This window comes from Elephantulus edwardii, unplaced genomic scaffold (assembly GCF_000299155.1).
Source record: "Elephantulus edwardii isolate Elephantulus edwardi_28Jun2011 unplaced genomic scaffold, EleEdw1.0 scaffold00001, whole genome shotgun sequence".
NCBI classification, from domain to species: Eukaryota; Metazoa; Chordata; class Mammalia; order Macroscelidea; family Macroscelididae; genus Elephantulus; species Elephantulus edwardii.
In genome coordinates, this window is record NW_006399751.1 from 43,699,306 (window position 1) to 43,713,095 (window position 13,790).

Here is a 13,790-nt window from a genome sequence, read left to right on the forward strand (position 1 = left end):
AGTCTTTTCTCCATCTGTCATGACATTGCTTCTGAGCTCAGCGGAAAGGATTTTTGTCTCCTTGATGTTGAGATGCAATCCATATTGAATACTGTAGTCTTTGATCTTCTGCAGCAAGTATTTCAAATGTTGCTATCAGCAAGCAACATTGTGCTATCTGTATAATGCATATTGTTGATGAGTCTCTTCAGATCCTGATGTCACATACTTCTTCATAGAGTCCAGATTCTCGAATGATTTGCTCAGTGCATAGACTGAAGAAAGGTTACAATCCTGGCAAACACCTTTCTTGATTTTGAGCCATGCAGTGTTCCCCTGCTCTGTTTGCACAACAGCCTCTTGTTCTAGGCATACAGTTTGCATGAACATATTTAAGTGTTCTAGGATTCCCATTCTTCTCAATGTTAGCCATATTCGTTATGATCCACAAAGTCAAATGCCTTTTTATAGTGAATAAAAACACAAGTAGATTAATTGCAAATACATTTTTAAATAAAACATAAACTAAGCATTCACATAGATATCTCCTGATGGACTATACAGGCATTAAATTGACTACATCTGTGCAAAGAGATGGTGAAGAAGCTCAGTATCATCAATCAGAACTAGGCCAGAGGCTGACTGTGGAACAGATCATCAGTAGTTCATATCTGAGTTCAAATTGAAGCTGAGGAAAATTAAAACAAGTTCATGAGAGCCAAAATACAACCGTGAGTATTTCCATATCCATCCTACTCCTTGGTAAATCAATTCCCCCAACTGTGACCTGAATTTTATTCTCTTAATTTTTCCAGAGAACTTGCTTTTAAACTTTTACTGCTTTTTCCTGTTCTTAACTTTGACTAATTCATTTCCACTAGCTCCTTTCCATTAACATCTAAGCATCTTCAAGTGTCTTTCATTTTGAAAGTTCTTTGAAATACAAAGCAGTGAGTAAAATTAAGTTGAGTGAAATTATAAAATCCAGTCAGGGCTTTGATGAAAGATATCCAACTGCAGAAAGCATCTTCCCAGAGAGCCTCTGTGGCCCATATGCTAACTATTCAGTCCCTCAAAACAAGTGTTTGTTAAGCACCTTCCAGCCCTGTGACTGAAAGCTGGAAATGTTTTTGTTTGCTAGAAAAATAGAACTTGGCTCCAAAATTTCAACTGGAACATATATTGTTCTTGAGTTTTCTAATTAGAAAGTTAGAGAGAGTAGCATGCTTTCTTTGTAGTTCAAAAGATAGAAACATAAATATGGGCTGAAAATCCTTAGCCATTTGGATGAAGTCTTTCCGCCAAAACTACTTATGCTACTGTCAATAAGAAACAGAACTGAAAGTGGGGAGTTTTTACAGATTTCTGACATTAAAAAATTTCTACTCCCTAGACAGACAATCATACCCTAGTGTATTCAAATCTTTTGTTAAATATGAATAAATATAAATAAATAAAAGACCAAACTTATTTTTAAAAATACCATTCATGATTGAATTAAGATATGAAATAGAAACCAGACATGTTGAGGGAAAGAGCCATTAGGCTTGAGGAGTTAGGAGCACAGTCTGGTGGGACATCTAATTCAACTGGAAAGTAGGTACTCAAATAAAGTATTTAACAAACTACATTTGTAGGCAGTAACCGGGTTTTGGAAAGTTTGAAAGTCACCATCTAAGAGAATATGATTGGTCTCTTCCTGTCTGGAACAAGGTTTAATGAAGAAAAGAGAAAATTCAAGAAAAAAAAAACAAGTCCAAAGGATGCATGAATTATGTGAACCACAGCCTCTTCGGTCCTGAGATAACAGGAGCTAGATGATGCCCAGCTACCACTGTTGACTGTTCTGATTGGGATCACAGGGAAATAAAAAGATGAATTGCGTTGGGAAAGTCTGCTGTCAAGGACGTCTCCAGTGTACTGAAGAGCTAATCTAGAGAGTAAGATGTGCCTGATTCAGGCCAAGGACTTCACAATCACTTGCTATGCACCAGAAAGCTGGACAATGACTACGGATGACAGAAGAAGATACCTTTGGGCTATGGTGCTAGAGAAGAGTATTGAATATACCATGGACTGCTAAGAGAACAAACAGGTTCATCCTGGAGAGGGTGAAAACAGGCTGATCCTTGGAAGCAAGGATTCTGAAGCTTTGTCTGAAGCTTTGGACATGTTGCAAGGAGGGACCAGTCCATGGAGAATGACATTATGCTTGGGAGGGTGGAGGGATGGATTGACTCAGTGACTGGGGTAATGGGGGTAGGTGTGTCAGAGACAATGAGGCTGGCTCAGGGTGGAGCAAGGTTCAGAGCTGTTGTACATAGGGTATGAGCTGCAAGGACTTAACAACAACACAACAATATATGAATGAAATGTATTTCTATCTAAAGATAACTCTGGCTAAAGAGATATAAGACACACTAAAAACTTCACAACATTGCTAAGATCATTTAAGAACACTTAAATGAAAAGAGATATTGTGTTCATGAAGTAAAGTCTAAATATGGCTAGGATATTAACTCTCTCCAGATTGATAGAATCAGTGTAATCAAAATTCAGCAGGCTGTTCTACAAAAATTAACTGGTTCTAAAATACTTATGAAAATGCAAAAGATCTAGAATAACTCACACAACTTTGAAAAAGAATTTATTACTTTAGCTCTAGAATTACTCTGAGACCTGGGGGGAAAACCAACAAACACTGGTGAATTAAGGCTGGCCCAGTCCTTGAAGGTCATGGACATGGGTCTATCCGTGGGGGGCACCTGTAGTAATAATGAAAGCCAGGATGATGTGTATGAGCCAGATAGTGCCTATGAGACAAGAATTCAGGGGAAAATCACGTACTGTAGGTGTTCAGCATTATAAAGGCAGCAAAGCAAAAATCGAAGGTGGTAGAATTGGGGCTGTAGCTTCAGAAGTCAGTTAAGTTCTGGATAGAGGAACACCATGAAGAAAGACTCATTAGCACTTGTGTCGTCATGGGAACTAATGCGCACATGCTGGGTAGGTAAAGTGGAGCAAACCCTTAAGGTTTTGGAAGCAGATCAAGTTTAGGCAGGATGTAATAGGAGACAGGGACCTTCCAAAGTGATGTGGTTGGACCCCGAGAACTCTCCACCTCATGAGCTGTTGTTTCTGGCTGGTCTGTTTGCCTTTCTTGTCCTGGCAGTTATGGTCATTCTTTGTCCCCATGAGACACCCCCGAAAGAATAAAAAAAAAAATTAAAAAAAAAGAATTTAGAAGATTTATACTAACTTCAAGGATTTAGTAAAGATGTGATAAACAAGACAGTAAAATTTATGCTTTACTTATAAAATTTATGCCTTATTGACTATACAAAGGCATTTGACTTGGATCATAATAAATTGTGGCTCACATTGAGAAGAATGGGAATGCCAGAGCACTTAATTGTGCTTACACGAAAACTATACCTAGACAAAGAGGCTGTTGTGAAAACAGAGCAAAGAAACACTACATGGTTTAAAATTAAGACGGGAGGTGTATCAGGGTTGTATTTTCTCTCCATACCTATTCAATCTGTATGGTGAGAAAATTATTCGAGAAGCTGGATTCTATGGAGAGAAATGTGGCATCAAGATCTAAGGATGACTCAACAGCCTGTGTTATGCAGATGATACAACCTTGTTTGTTGAACATGAGAAGGAATTAAACCACTGGGCCAATGAGCAGCATCATGACAGATGGAGAAGGGTCTAAGATTGTTAACAATTTCAGCTTGCTGGGTTCCACAAGCAACACTCTTGGCAACCAGCAGTCAAAAAATCAAAAGAGAGGCCAGTCTTGGGATCCCCTCTCCGAGACTACGGCGCTCAACAAGAATCACTGGCAAGGCGGCGGAGTGATCGTCAACAACACTGAGAGCATCCTGATGTTCTATGACCATGTGAAACTTACCTTCAATGACATGAAAAACGTGTCAGAAGCCTTCAAAGGGACCAAGAAAGGCACCGTCTACCTGACCCCATACCGGGTCATCTTTCTGTCCAAGGGGAAGGATGCCATGCAGTCCTTCATGATGCCCTTCTATCTGATGAAGGACTGTGAGATCAAGCAGCCGGTGTTCGGTGCCAACTACACCAAGGGGACCGTGAAGGCCGAAGCTGGAGGTGGCTGGGAAGGCTCTGCTTCCTACAGACTGACCTTTTCAGCAGGAGGCGCCATTGAGTTCGGACAGCGAATGCTGCAGGTGGCCTCTCAAGCCTCCCGAGGTGAAGTCCCCAATGGAGCCTATGGGTACTCTTACATGCCCAGCGGGGGCTATGTCTTCCCCCGCCCGTCGCCAATGGAATGTACCCCTGCCCTCCTGGCTACCCCTATCCACCGCCCCCACCTGACTTCTATCCAGGTGCTCCTATGATGGACGGGGCCATGGGGTACGTGCAGCCCCCACCACCACCCTACCCCGGACCCATGGAGCCCCAGTCAGCGGCCCTGACGTCCCCTCCACCCCTGCAGCCGAAGCCATGGCCGCAGAAGCAGCTGCCAGCGCCTACTACAACCCGGGCAACCCACACAACGTCTACATGCCCACGAGCCAGCCTCCACCACCTCCATACTACCCCCCTGAAGACAAGAAGACCCAGTAGACCTTCTCACAACACCCAGCCTCCCACAGCTCCCCTTCCCTGGGGCCAGGTCTGGGGACGGGGCGGCATGGGAAGGGCCCTGTTCTTCCTCTCAGTTGGATGATAAACAGAAGTGCATAGTGTTGTCTGTGAGGAGTCGTCTCCAGCTTCCCACGTTAGCCCAGAGCCCACGGACACTGTCAGCTGAGCTTCTTTCTCCATCTCTTGGGCTTGCCTCAGGAACTTGGGATGTCCCCACTACTTCCTGTTTCTCTCAAGTAGCTTCTTCCCAGGGAGCAACTCTGGTCACCTTCTCCACTTCAGTCCACTTTTCTCTTGGTAGCCACTTCCTGCCCGCTGCCTCTCACCTCCTGAGCTTGATGGGCCAGCACTGCCCTGTGTCTTCCAGGCCTGCAGGGGACTCCAGCTTCTTCCCCACGGGGCCCTGTTAGGCCAGACCCACATTCCTTCCACTGCCCTGTCGCTTCCCAGAGAAGCTGAGGTCCCACCCCAGTGTCTGCCTGTTGACCCACATTCCGTTCCCAGCCTAGGCCAGGCCCTGGTCACTTTGCTACTTTCTTTCCCATCCTTGGTCACCCTGGCCACTCCAACTTGTAGAGTGTTTCACAGGGAGCTCTGGGACTTGGGTGGCATCAGCCCCAGGCCTTGGCGCTGTAGGAGGGCCTGCAGCTCCCTGGGTCAAGAGACTGGAATCTTTCTCTTGCCTTTTCTCATCTCTCTTCCTCTGGAAGGGGCATCAGGGACTGGAAGTGGGGTGCATGTCCACCCTCCATGTCCCGGGGGGCCCCACCTGCCCCCTCCCTGTTTACTTCCTGCCTGGTTGATGGCACCCAAATGCCTAATGCACTAAAATTTGCTCTCATGCGCTCCTGGCCTGGCCCTGATGGGAGAAGACGGTTATTTAAAGAGAACTCCTATTTATTTGACAAAAATCCAGTTAATATATTAATGTGAAATAAACCCTGTTTGCACCTTGATTTGTTTGCCGAAAATGTGAAGTAGTAAAAATGAAATGACGATGCAAAAAAAAAAAAAATCAAAAGAGAAATTGCATTAAAAAAATATGCTGTCAGGGATCTCTCCAGAGGGCTGAAAAGCAAGGATGTCAGTCTAGAGACTATGGTGTGCCTGATCCAGGCCATGATCCTTGCAATTACTATGCACCAGAGAGCTGGACAATGACCAAAGATAACAGAAGAAGAATTGATACCTTTGAGTTGTGGTGCTGGAGAAGAGTATTGAGCATACCATAGACTGCCAAGAGAACTAATAGATATAATATGTCTTGGAGAGGGTGAAACCACGTTGTTCCTTGAAGACAAGGATTTTGAGGCTCCATTTCACATATTTTGGGCATGTTGCCAGGAGGAACAAGTCCTTGGAAAAGGATATCATGCTTGGAAGGGTGGACGGACAGTACAGGAGGGAAAGACCCTGGATGAGACAGATTGACATAGTAATGGGGACAATGAGGTAGGTCTGTCACAGACAGTGAGATTGGCTCAAGATAGAGAAGGTTCCAGAGCTATTGTGCATAGGGTTGCTATGAGTCTGCAATGAGTTGTAGTCAACTTAATGGCTTATAACAACACAACAACATGCCTCTGACAATTGAGGATAAAAGGCAGCCTTTATAATACCTGAGATATCTTTTGACAGCAAATGAGGCACCCTTGAGTGGTGCAGATGATTGATCACTTGAAAATTAACTAAAAGCTCACTGGGCACTGCTTCTAAAGGGTCTTATCTTTAAAAATCCTATAGTTTTATTCTACACATACGGGATCTTCATGCGTCAGAATTCACTGAAGCAACTAACACAACAGTGGTAAGTTTATAGATGAGAGCAAAAGAAGGTAAGAAAAAGAGAAATCTGACATGAATTGCCATAAAAGCAGCATTACTCTCCTATAATCTTTTTATAAAAAATATGTTATTTATTTACTTTCTTTTTGTGTGTCATTGAATTGAATCCAACTGGCACAGGAGGAAGTTGCTTCTTTCTGGTGGAAATCTGAACTGTATAATTTTATTTCTATTGGTGAAAAAAATTCTCTGGATCAATAGAGGGAGATTGTCACATTCATTAGTCTGTAACTTCAAATATTTTAACTTAATGTCCTCCTTTACAAGTAATTGATATTACAATTTATGTAAGATGAGAGATGAGAAGACAAAACTGGAAATAAAAAGAAATCAGAGGTAAGGCAAACTGAACCAAGACTGTGAATCTTGCTAGAAAATAAAGAGGTTAGTTGCTTAAGCAATAAAGGAAGACAACAGGGGTTAAAGAATGAGAATGTCTCTCATTGCTATTGATTCAGAGCCATCTCATAGCTGATCCTCCATTGGGTTGTAAATAGCATTGGAGGAGTTTATTTGAGCTACTGGTGGATTTGAACTGCCTGAGAGGCATGGCCTTTCAGTTAACAGCTCAACTTTCTATGCACTAGAAAGTCTTGTTGTTGTTGTTATGTGCTCTTAAGTTACTTGTGACTCATATTGGACCCTATGTACAACAGCTCTGAACCCTGCTCCATCCTGAGCCAACCACGTTGTCTCTGACACACCTACCCCCATTACTCCAGTCACTGAGTCAATCCATCTCACCCAGGGTCTTTCTCTCTTGCACTGTCCCTCCACCCTCCCAAGCATAATGCTATTCTTCAAGGACTGGTCCCTCCCTGCAACAGATGGAGCTTCAGAATCCTTGCCTCCAAGGAGCAACTCAGTTTCACCCTCTCAAGGAAATGCCCATTTGTTCTCCTAGCATTCCATGGTATCTTCAATACTCTTCTCCAGTACCATAGATCAAAGGCATCAATTCTACTTCTAATATCCCTAGACATTGTCCAGCTTTCTGATGCACAGCAATTGTGAAGACCTTGGCCTGAATCAGGCACACCTTACTCTCTAGCTTAACATCATTGCTCTTCAGTACTTTGGAGATGTCCCTGATAGCAGACTTTTCCAATGCAATTAATCTTTTTATATCCGTGCTGCTGGTACCCAGAGTGCTGATTGTGGAGCCAAGCAAACTGAAGCTGTTAACAATCTCAGTCTCTTCTCTATTATGATGCTGCCAATTGACCCAGTGGTTAAAATCTTTGTTTTCTTGATGTTGAGCTTCAATCCATATTGAAGGTTGCAGTTCTTGGCCTTCTGCAGCAAGTGCTTCATATCTTCTGCCGTTTAGACAAACAAGGTTGTGTCATCTGCATAATGTAGATTGTTGATGAGCCTTCCTACAATCTGGATGCCACATTCCTCCTCATAAAGTCGAGCCTCCCAGATGATCTGTTCTGCGTATAGTTTCAACAGGTATGGTGACAGGACACATCCCTGGTGTACATACTTCCTGATTTTTAACCAGGCATTGTTTTCTTGCTCTGTTCTGATGACTGCCTTCTGGTCCAAGTATAGGTTTTGCATAAGCACTATCAAGTGTTCTGAGATTCCCATTCTTCTCAGAGTCTATACCACCTTTATTGATTCAGAATGTTTTGCACCAATGGCAATGAGATTATATATATATATCTTTCCCCACGCATTGTTGTCTGGGACAGCTGCTTTTCCATAATTTCCTAGGCTATCTTGTTTGGTGTTTGTGTTTTTTTTTTTAAAGACTAGATTTTTTTTTTTTTAGGTCTTATCTGCTGCCTACAAAATACATTTCTTACTCTTAAATTCCACAGCTGATGTGTGTACTAAATTCTCATTTCCTTTAAATTTTAGAGTTCAATTGGAAGAAAGCCGGATATCCATACAAACAACCTGGAAAGTGCTTGAAGTAAAACCTTAGCAAGGTGACTTCAACCTAAGCTCCATGGCAAGCACACTGTTCTCCCAGTGCCTTCGTCATGGTAGAGGTGATCTTTTATTGTTTGTCGGCCTGAGATGTTCTTTCCAGCTCTAATGAGTGAGGCTACAGATACATGTCAGGGCTTCTTTCTCTCTACTCCTCTGACCTCAGATAACATGCACCCCAGATTCTGCGTCTTTTGTTACTGCAGAAAGTGTTATCTTTAAAGGAAGATGCCTTTTGCAATGTTGTAAGAACTCCAGCTGGTCTGGCAAAGGTTGCAACCTATTTTCACATCTTAAAGGTCTACTCTTTATTTAGGGGTATCTTTTAAAAAGCAACATCCTTTTCAACTACCTGTTTCCTTAAGTAAAATGTATTTATACTCTTAACGGCAATGTTAAAAAAATGCAAGATGTATAATTACTTCAAGTAAGATCTAAAATGTTCAACATTAAGAATTTTTTCCAAAGCATGTTATTGGCTATATACAGTAAAATCTTAAAAGAAAAATCAATAGAACCATCTTCAATTGACATCTCTATGACAAATATCTTTTCAGACCACTTCCAGTTGTTGGCCTTACTGGATGATCCTGAAAAAATGCCATATGGATGGGGAAATTTGATAGTTTCTGATGCTATTATTGTTTCTGCTTTGGTTGGATTATCTAGAGAAATAAAACCAGTGAAGATTATAGATTCTTCTAGTTGCCAGCTCTGACTCAGTGATCCTACGAACAATAGATTGAAGCCTTTCTCTCACATACGTGCCATCCTCACATTTTCTGAAAATGCTCAAGCCTGTTGTTGCAGTCACTGTGGCTTTCTAGCTCCTTGAAGGTCTTCCTCTCTTTCACTGTTTCCCCCACTTTTCCAAGGATGTCTTTTCCCCCAAGTACTGACCTCTCCTGACAACATACCCAAAGCATATGAAATGAAATGTCACCATCTTTACCTCCATGGAGCACTCTAGTTTCAGTTCCCTTAAGACATATTTGTTTATTCTTTTGGCAATCCATGGTATATTCAATACTTAGCCAACATCACAATTCAAAGGCATCAATTCTTCTTTGATCTCCTATATTCACTGTCCAAATTTTGTGAATTCAGCAGCACTTCTTATCACTAGACCACCAGAGAGATCCATAACTGTCCAAATTTTATATGCATGTAAATAAATTGAAAATACTTTGGCTTCAGTCAGGTGTACCTTAGTCCTTTTTTTTTTTTTTAATATACCAAGCTCTTTATCGGTTTCTTTTCTTACATTTGAAATTTGAAATGTTTTTCAATGACATCCTTGGCCTGGGATTCTCTGCCATAGTCCTTAACAACTACACAACTTCAGCCAACCACTTTGCTGGGCTTTCCTTCTCGGTCAGTTGTTCAGAGGCCTACCAACTCCCCTAGTGTCTTGTTGCCATCAACCTTTATCAGGTTGATGTGGTGTACAACACAAAGGGCCCTTACAAACTTGGCATACATAGGCTCATTATGATTGGTTACAAGCCCATGAAGATGGGTTTGGTGCCTGTCTACAGCTTTGGCAGCTTTGAGGATTCCATGTGCTAGGCCATCATGAATGAGGGTGGTCTTTAGCATTTCTTATAAAGTGGTGTTTGAACGTGTGGTGTCTCTGTCTCAGCCTCTGTGGGCAAATTGACTGGGGAAGAAGAGGCTGTACCACTGCTGCTCAAGCCATACTTAAGTGCACCCTAGGCTTTTAAACTGATATCCTTGGTCTTTACCATTTCAAAAAGTTACCTAAACAGCGCATGTGCCAAATACAATCCTTTTCCCCCCCCCTTGACTGCAGCTTCCATGGGTGTTGATTGTGGATCCTAATAAAATGGAATCTTCAATAGATTTCATTTTTTCTCCACCTGTCATAATGTTACCTGTTGATTCAGTTGTGAAATTATTGTTTTCTTGATGTTGACTTGTAACCCACAAGAGATTTATCTTAAAGAAACGGCTCCCAAGCTTGTAGACACTGAAAAGTGCATAGGTGAATGTCAACATAGAGGCTTCTCCTGACTCATAACTTCAAGAGCTGAGGAATGGAAGAATCCAAGATCAGCAGGCACTACAAGAAGTCACTGGCTCGGGGAACTCTGGTGGCCTAGTGGCAAGAAGCTGTACTGCAATCCCAGAGGTACACGGTTCAAATCCACCAGATGCTCTGCCGGAGAAGGAGGGACAATTTCCTCCTGTACCAGTCAGATCTGATTTCACGGTACATGCACAAAAAATAATAATAAGATAAAATAAATAAAAATTAAAAAAAAGAAGTCACTGGCTCGTGTCCAAAGAACTGGAAGTTACAGAGTAACATTTAGATCCAGGATCCAGAGTAAGCAAACAGAGGAAGAACTTTGTAAGAACATCCATGTACAATCAATGTAGGCTACATCCCTGAGGAAACTCCTTTTCAACTGATTGGTTGCTCATGGCAAATCTCGTGAAGATGATTATATTATGTCAGATTGTATTCAAGGGAATGAATGACTATTGTGAGTGCTACATAACCATGGGCAAACAAACTATAATACAACCTTAACCATCATGAAAAAGGAGTAGCTGGTTCTACATATCCTATTAAAATGTTAATACAAAAACAAAACAGGTAAAACAAGCTTCTCCTGGATTGAAGAAGAAACTGAAGCATGTACTATGACAATGAAATCATGCCTTTAAATAGTGGAAGAGCCCCTGAACAACGGAGCTCAAAACAGAAAGGTCTGTGTAATAACAATGAAAAGGTGTTGCAGAGGAGATGAGATTCACAAAATTCGAACTGGTGGCTTAAATAGTTGGCATTTAGAAGGAAATTCTGGAGGAAGGATTGAAGAAGAGACATGAAAATACCTGATGAGGCCTGTGTTTGCTTTCCCAAACGTGTGACGTTTTCCTGAGAGAATCCAGAGTAGAGTGGAAGGAAAGGCTCACAAGGTAGGGGACTGGCTACTGAGCGCAGGAGTTTAGTTTCTATCCTGCAGTCTGCAAGGAGTCAAAAGAAAAAAGAGAAATTACACAAATGGAACAACTAAATTTGCATTTTAAATTTTTTAAAAAATTCATTCATTGTTGTACATTTTCTTCCTCCCCATATTAAATTTACATGTTAGTATGTTTTGCCGAAATTGTGGGAATGGATTTTAGAGAGGAAAAGGTAGGAAGACTATTCAGGAAATTAAGGGTAAATCCATAAAAACTAGAAGTTTTATAGATTATTCTAATGCAAAACCTATACTTGGACCAGGAGGCAGTCATTAGAACAGAGCAAGGGAACACTGCATGGATCCAAATGGGAAGGGTGTATGCCAGGGATGTGTCCTGTCGCCATACCTTTTCAACCTGTATGCAGAACAGATTATCCAGGAGGCTGGGCTCTATGAGGAGAAATGTGGGGTCAAGATTGGTGGAAGATATATCAACTATCTGCTTTATGCAGATGACACAACCCTGCTTGCTGAAACTAAGGAGGACCTGAAGCGCTTGCTTCAGGGTCAAGGACTGCAGCCTACAATATGGATTGAGGCTCAATGTCAAGAAGACAAAGATTAAAAAAAAAAAAAAAAAACAAAGATTCTCACCACTGGGCCAACTGGCAGCATCAGGATGGATGGTGAAGAGATTGAGATTGTTCACAGCTTTAGTTTGCTTGGCTCCACAGTCAACACTCTTGGCACCAGCAGCCAGGAAATTAAAAGGTGCATTCCCATGGGAAAGTCTGCTGTTAGGGACCTCTCCAAAGTACTGAAGAGCAATGGTGTCTCTCTGGAGACTAAGGTGTGTCTGATACAGGCTATGGTCTTTGCAATCACTTGTTATGCATCAGAGAGTTGGACAATGACCAAGGAGAATAGAAGGAAAATTGATGCCTTTGAGCTGTGGTGCTAGAGAAGAGTATTGAATGTACCATGGACTGCTAGGAAAACAAACAGATTCATCCTGGAAAGGGTAAAACCAGGTGGCTCCTTGGAGGCAAGGATTCTGAGGCTCCGTCTTACATACTTTGGACATGCTGGAAGGAGAGACCAGTTCTTAGGGAAGGACATCATGCTTGGTAGGGTGGAGAAACAGTGCAGGAGGGGAAGGCCCTCTATGAGGTGGATTGACTCAGTAGATTGGGGTAATCGGGATGGGAGTGTCAGAGACAGTGCGATTGGCACAGGACAGAGCAGAGTTTAGGGCTTTTGTATATAGGGTCGCTATGAGTCGCAAGCAACTTGACAGCACATAACAACAACAACAACAATGTGAAGACATAAGAGAAAACAACATGGGAGAACCTGAAGCTGTAAATGAAGAATTCAACAGAGTAATACAGAAAGGACATACAGAGAGGGAGAGAAATGCAGAACGGAGAAAAGGTGTGAAGATAAAAAACAATCATTTTACGAATTTAGGGAGCAATGACAGGATTTGCCTCCCCATGACCTTAAATTTTAAATCCTTCCCAACCTCCCATTGCTGACAAGGAGGTGGTAAAGTCTGGGGCTTGAGAATAGTGAAAGTTTGGAATAGCCACAGGAATTAGGGAGTGAATGGAAAAAATAAAGAAAAATCTGGACTTTGTTGAAATCTCAGTAGATAAAACAGCATAAATACTATTTTCTCCAGGTGCCCTTCAGTTGCTCTGAAAGAGATATTGAATTGGGCTAATTTCTTTTAAGCATTTTTTTGTCATTTTAGGAAATGTTTGCAGAGCTAGTTAGATACCCCACTTAACAACTTATGCCCATTTTGTTTCATGACATTAGTTGCAATGCCCTCAGTGCAATAGTACTGTTGCCACTTCCTCCCTGGGCTTGGTGTTTCCACTTATTCATCCTTTCTGTCCTTCCTTGCCTTCTGAGCTTTGTTTTGGGTAAATTGCTTCCTTTCTAGTTTCATCTGGAGGATTACTCTGAAGAGCACCTTCTTTGTGAATATTATTGTTCACGTCACAGAACTGTCCACTGTTTGGCTGAACGGGGCTGTCTGTGGAGGCACTCAGTTCCAGGGTTGAAGGATGTCTAAGGACCAGCATCATGGGGAATTCCACTAATTTCTACCAGATCTGTAATTCTATTTTTAAAAGTTACGGTTTTGAATTTTGCTCTACATTTTCTTTCTACTCTTGTGATCCTGTGATTGTAGTCAGCAGTGGTAGCCAAACAACATCCAATCCTTCTAGTTGTTATGTGGTTCTTTAGAGCCTGTGGCCATGTGGTTCATTAATTCTTTTGGACTAATTCTTTTCCTTAAGTCTTTGATTTTCTTCTCTCTTCCTACTCTGGATGAGTAGAAATCAACAGTTGTATCCTAGATAGTTACCGAAAACTTTTAAGACCCAGTTGCAGTTTATCAAAGCAGAATATTTTATAGTTTTTATAGATCATATCATTTGT

General features: G+C 41.8%; 1 pseudogene; it reads left to right on the top strand.

The window, feature by feature from the left end:
- The first annotated feature begins 3,806 nt into the window (after nt 1-3,806).
- On the top strand, nt 3,807-4,590 carry LOC102874222 (annotated as a pseudogene).
- The last annotated feature ends 9,200 nt before the right edge of the window (nt 4,591-13,790 follow it).